The sequence below is a fragment of the Lolium rigidum genome, chromosome 4 (genome assembly GCF_022539505.1).
Source record: "Lolium rigidum isolate FL_2022 chromosome 4, APGP_CSIRO_Lrig_0.1, whole genome shotgun sequence".
Taxonomy (NCBI): domain Eukaryota; kingdom Viridiplantae; phylum Streptophyta; class Magnoliopsida; order Poales; family Poaceae; genus Lolium; species Lolium rigidum.
Genome location: NC_061511.1, coordinates 95284128 through 95290420, shown reverse-complemented (window position 1 = coordinate 95290420; position 6293 = coordinate 95284128). Strand labels below are relative to the sequence as shown.

Below are 6293 nucleotides of genomic sequence, written 5' to 3'. Positions count from 1 at the left end.
GACAACCATTTGATATCAGAATCCTCGATACTGGTTTCTGACAAATTTTTGTTCAGTTGATACTCTAGCATATTTTGCTCCTTAAATTTTCTAATTCTAGTTTCCATCCATTTTGCTCCTTAAATTGTCTAATTCTAATTTCTAACCATGTTCATCAGTGGAGCTTGTACGGACATCATCATGCTGGACAACCGGTATATAACTATTGTCTATTTCCTCATGAAGATTATACTATTGAATATCCTTTCTGGTTGGGAGAATTTAGCAGCAACTGATTCTTTGGAGTGGTGTTTGGCTCCGTTTTGAACAGCCTATGATCAAGGGCATTGAAGGATGAAAGCACTCCTGTCATATGTACGGTAACACAGTGTATCTGTCATATTCTAAACTAACATCTGGATCGGTTGCAATTGTAACTCCACACTGAAATATGAGTGCAGTACGCACTTTCCTCTGCAGATTTAGCCTTTTTTTTTGGGGGTAACAGTATGTCTGTAAGATTTTTATAGCAAACTTGTGGGACAGTTTCAGCTAAGCATCCTTGCTACCGCTGAATGCTGATGACGGTGGCAGCCTGTGGACATGTGGGAGAAATAGTTGTGAGAGCGTCCACAATCCTTAACTTGTTGATATGTAATTTTTTAGTTTGCTTACCTAAATGATCACAATTTTGATTATCATGGATATAATATACTCCATCCAAGTCAATTTATATTTCACAACATATAATGATGGTGTTTTCACCTACCGCGGTGGGTAGCTCTTTTTGAACTGCTATGTGTTCACTTCACTGTTGTCCTTGCCCATGTTGTGTTCAGTGGCTACTACTGGAGCTACTGCGCTTTCCTCTTTTGTCTAGGGAGTTCAAAGCCTGAAGCAACTTTACACACGAGTGACCTCACGCAGGATGGGAATGCCAAAATGGTGAAAGAATCTTTGGGTATACTTTAGGAAGAGGGATAACTCTAAATGAGCTGCTGAAGAAGAAAGTTTAGGAGAAAGTCCAAGCAATTGCTTCTGAAGTTCCCATCTATGAGGCAGTGATGACCAAATGCTGTGTTGGTGGCAACCTCTTTTCTCTGGTGCGTTCAAACACATACTCTTTTGTAAAACTGCTGGTGTGGATTTGGCTCTTTGATCTCTAGTTTGTTGTAGGCTATTGATTCTTTTCTTGAAATTTCAAGACTCTGTTTTGCAATTTACTTGCCAAACTGGCATGCATAGCAAATTTCTTATCAGCTGAATTAGCCACCGACCTGAAACAGTAATTTTTTGTGTTGCAATTGACACTTTGAAACTTTTAACTAGGCATTCTGCAAGGGATATGCTTCAGCTTATCTTCGAAGAAGACATCAAACTCTCACGCTTCAGTTGGAGACAAGGAGTGGGACACTACATTACACGTCAGGCCAAACAGTAAAGCCATTCATGGAGGCTGGTCGGAGTTTGCCATCAATAGTGACCTTCACCTGGGAGATATTTGCTTCTTTGCAAAGAGGGGCACCAGAAGTCTTGTGATGAGGATCCATTTCGTTAGCAAGTCAGGCATACTGTTGTAGCTCAAGCTTCCTAGTTCGTGTTGCTGTTCCGAGTACTGGAATTATCTATGGTCCGTATGGCCTAAACTCGCTGATATGCTGCCATTTATGTACATTTTGTTTAGGTTTTTTACTGTTTGTTATGAAACCTTGTAGTATCCAAACTGAGGAAAGTTGAATTCTGCTCTGCCTCCAATATCGTTTACGATAACTGATTATGATGTCTACAGGTGATCAAATATTTCGCAATGAGAACATGCTATAAGCTGTACTTCCATAGTTCCATGTGCTATTTCAACTGTCATTAGGATTTTAGGTTACGGGGAGTAGCAGATAAAAGGTGTAGGACTAGGACCCTGTTTTTGTGTGAGGTAGAGAAGATAGTGATTATTTATTCAAACTGTTCCAAGGTAAAATATTAGTTTAAGCACCTCTCATGTTTATTGTTTCTTTCTTTTGAGGTTCACTTTCTGTAAATTTTATCATCACATCAGAAACAACCATTAGTATGCTTGTCAGAGTAAAAGACTGTAAGAGAAGTAACCCCAAGATTTCCATTTTGGCGTGTGGGACATCTTTTTTTCATCTTAGTAACAAGCTGAATGAGTTGAGTTGTTTGATCGTACCTTCTCTGGTATATATGTAGACCTAATGATGGGTTGAGTTGTTCATCCACGGTTGTAGTTTTATACCAGTGCTCATAATTTTCTCTTTCTGTGGCCTCGGGTTTTCTTTTCCAGGTCGAACTTGTTCGGCCGTTGGATTTTGCAACTTAATTAGTAAAAGTCTGTGTGATGCAGAGACCCTTTTTCGAAAAGAATAAAAATTGCTGAGCATCCTAATTGGACAACTAGTTGATACCAGTATCACCGATGCTGGTTTCTGAATTTTTTTTATTTAGTTGATGATACCCTATAGTTAGATATTGTTCCTCCAACATAGTCTATTTTGTACCATAAATTGTCTAATTCTAGTTTCTCTCCATGTTCATCTGTGAATATAGCTTGTAACTCTACATTAAATTATGTGTGCAGTGCCCACTTTCTTCCGCAGATTGAGCTCTTTGGGGTGAATTGGTTGGTACATGGAAGCAAACACTCTAAAGTCTAATATGTCTAAGACCTTTTCATGGTGAACTTGTGGAACAGTTTAGCATCCTTAGACATGCTCTTACTACAGCTCTTCTGGACTCCTTGTCGATTCCATCTGAATCAGCTTTCCTTCTAGATGTGCATCCTCCTCTCTCTATTTTGAATATCTGGTTGAAGGTAGGCTACGAATATCAGTGGGTTTTATGAGTGCTTGTTCAAATGCTGTTCAAGTAAAAAATGGGAGGAGATTCTAGTGCTGGCTAACCAGTTAAGGAGCAAGGGAGTGGTTGTACAAGAACTTCTTTATTTAGGATATTGCTTCAGATAATATATGAACTAGCGAAGCAGTTCTTTCCTTGATTAAATATTTAAAGGGCTTCCTCAGAAAAAAGTGAGCATTTTTAAGGCATGCGCTTAGGGTGTATTTGGTGGCCCGGGTCACCTCAGATATTCTCAACCCAACCTAGCTGAAGTGCTTATTTGTTGTTTGTTAGACCGGCTCGGTCCAACTCGGCACTGCTGACCTCGTACCAAAAAAGCCTCTCAGCCAGGTCCAGATGAGAAGCAGGAATCGAGCTTCGCAGGTCGGCCAGGCTGAGCTCGCCCCGCAAAAAACTGTAGCAAGCCGCTGGATGTGGGTTAGAATATAAGAAGATGCAACAGAAAACACTATTGGATGGAAAATGTTTATCCCCTGATGTGGTGTATGAATTTAATTTGGTTAACTTGCCATGTCATTTGGGTAGGCATAAAATCCGAAAATGGCGCATGCATTTCCTGCAAATATTGGAAACTCGATGTCCCAAAAATGAGCTGTGTTACGGTGATTGGTGAGTACTTTCGAGTACTACCCAGTACCACTTCTCTAATTTATTCCATCCGTCCGATCTAGCAGTTAAATATAGAATTTTAACTAAACTTAAACATGGGTAATATGGTAATTTTCGGAGGCTAACCCAGTAACCCACCCTTCAGGCCTTCTTGGGAGATTTTACTAGTTGCCACGTTTTATTTCAGACTTCTATAATTTGCCACACTTTACTTAGCCTTTGATAATTTGCCACACATTAGATTGATTTGTTTCTAATTTACCCTCTTTTCTTTACAGCTCTATTATTTATTTTAACACCAAAATACGTTGGGAAATACAGTACTTCTACCGATTGGATCGATCAACCAAAGATCCCCAAAATCACGCATTCCTTTTCTTGCAGCAGACCGTAAGAGGGAGCTCGGACGGAGCGCCGCCACCCGCCGGCCATCACGTACGGCTGAGGAAGAGCAGAGCCACCGCCCGCAGACAACGCCGACCGGACAAAGGTCGGAATCCCTCCTCGAGAGGCCGGCTGCATCGTCAGAGGTCGGCGCCTCCTAGTGGACATGGTGCCGGCGGAGAGATCCTCCGTGGCTGGCCGACAAAGAAGGTGTCATTGGTATCGAATGAAGAGCTATGGCACGTTGAAGCATAGCTGCAGCACTTGTCGCTCGATGCTCACCCCATCTCCCAGCAAAGAGCTGGTCTCCTGTAAGAAGTTATCCGAAGAACACACAGGCAGAAAAAGATCAACCTGGCCAAGAAACAGAGCTCATGCGTGCAGACATCAAGAGTCCCAATGATCGAAATTCAGAGCATTCGGTGATCTGCAATTGCAGAATTCAGTTGCTAGTCAGTAGTCACTAACCTTCTCCAAGCGAAATAGGGAAAAAATTGATGGGATTGAGGGAGATGAGCGGATTGGGTTACATGGATATGGTGGTTGCCGTGCATGATCGGCAACCATGGCTGCGCCACCCGTGGTCCAGCCTCTGCCGCCGGTGATCCCGCCCCAGCTCCTCTTTCTCATGTTCTTGGTTTCTCCTCCGCTGAACAAAAAGAACGGGAAACGATTCATTGGTTGATCGATCGATAGATCAGGATCGGTCCAGCCAGGTTATTTGCCAAACCATACTAGTAATGTATTTCCCAACGTATTTTGGTGTTAAAATAGATAATAGAGCTGTAAAGAGAGAAATATGGCAAATTAGAAAGAAATCAATCTAATGTGTGGCAAATTATCAAAGGCTAAGTAATGTGTGGCAAATTATAGAAATCTGAAATAAAGCGTGGCAAATAGTAAAATCTCCCGGCCTTCACAGGCCGGTAGCGACCACTACCTGAGTCCACGATCTAGTCCACGCCCCTGCCCCCCACCGCCCGCCGCTCGCGGGACGCGCCGTCGATCGCCGGACGCGCAGCCGAAGCCTCTACTATCCGTAAACGCAGCTGAATCAGATCTCCGCCTCCGTACCCGCCCGTGCACCGCGCCCGCCTTGGTAAGGAGTTCGGCCGCCTCGCCTAGTAGGTCGCGAGCCACGTCTGCTTGCCCACGAGCTCACCTCGCCTCGCCCAGGAGCTTGCACCGGCACCGCCCAGGATCTCCCAGTCCGAACCCCTGGCCGGCATCGTCCCTGCACTACACCGCCACCTCTGAGATAGTGATTTGCAAATCAGTATGATCTTGTTTCTTTGATGACCAGGTTAAAAAAAGTTCCTTGTGCTATTCATGCAATGGTCTAGGTCATGAAGTTAGGAAATATCACTGTGAGAACTCATAACAGCATGGATTACCTGTAATGTAATCACATTAAAGCATAGGAAATATTTCAAGTAAAGCCTGCAAATGCAGTGGTGCTTGTTTAACTACTCTGCTGTGATTTTTGCTCAATTGTGATCATCTGATCTAATTAGAATATTGGATGTTGGCATTGTCTTCTGTAACCACGAGACCTTACTTTTCAAGCAATGTCAATGTCGACATGAAGATTTGTCCCATGATTTGCCTAAATTATTCCAAAACACTGTCAGCGACACAAGATTCAATGGTCGTGTCTAGTATAAACATCCTGTAGGTACAATGTGGTTATTCATTTTTCAGTGGCAGAACTATTTTATGAATTATTCCTCATAATTTCATGATGAGCACTGAAGAACCATCATATGTGCTTTGCTAAAAACAGGTTTTTGGGGATCACTGCGTCATATGTTTGGAAGACATCGTGCATGAGATCTCAACGGTTGGGACACACATCAGGGAAACGTTGAGCTTTCTCGTGCCCGTCAAGCTCGAGTGCTCAACGAGGAGGCTGCGGATGAAGAATTACTTCAAGGCTGGTGGCGACGCAGGCAACCGTGGGGATAAGATCCATGGACTAATCGAGAAGCTGAAGTGAGGCGGTCTCCACTAGTAGTCCGCAAACACGTGATTGATCCGTTACAATATATGTTTTGTCCTTTGTAATAGCAGCTGAATTTACCATTGTTTATGAAACCGTGAACAAGTTTGTGATCATATCATGAAATAGCAGAAAAACTAATATTTGAACTAGTCAGAACTTGTCTAGCTCATGGTAATCATGGATGTCACTTGAATATTAATCCCCACTGTGTAGATGTGAAGTATTCAAATAAAATTCATATCAAACTTGAGTACAGTTTCTTTGACATGACAACATGGAAATAGCATCATAGCATCATCTGAATTATGATATTAAGAATCAATGATCCAGGACACATGAAAACAAGGAATTTAGAACCAGGGCACATGAAAAACTTGTTCACGAAACAACATCTGTATTGTATTATAAGAGGCTTCAGCTGGAATGCTCTTACGGCTTTAGTCATGCA

The 6293-nt window shown here is 42.5% G+C and overlaps 1 long non-coding RNA gene across 1 annotated transcript; it reads left to right on the top strand.

Annotated features, from left to right (window-relative positions):
* Window positions 1-566: 566 nt before the first annotated feature.
* Window positions 567-1777, top strand: LOC124705435. Its single transcript, XR_007004000.1, has 2 exons — window positions 567-1082; window positions 1309-1777. It is a non-coding gene; the product is annotated as an uncharacterized LOC124705435 (long non-coding RNA).
* The last annotated feature ends 4516 nt before the right edge of the window (window positions 1778-6293 follow it).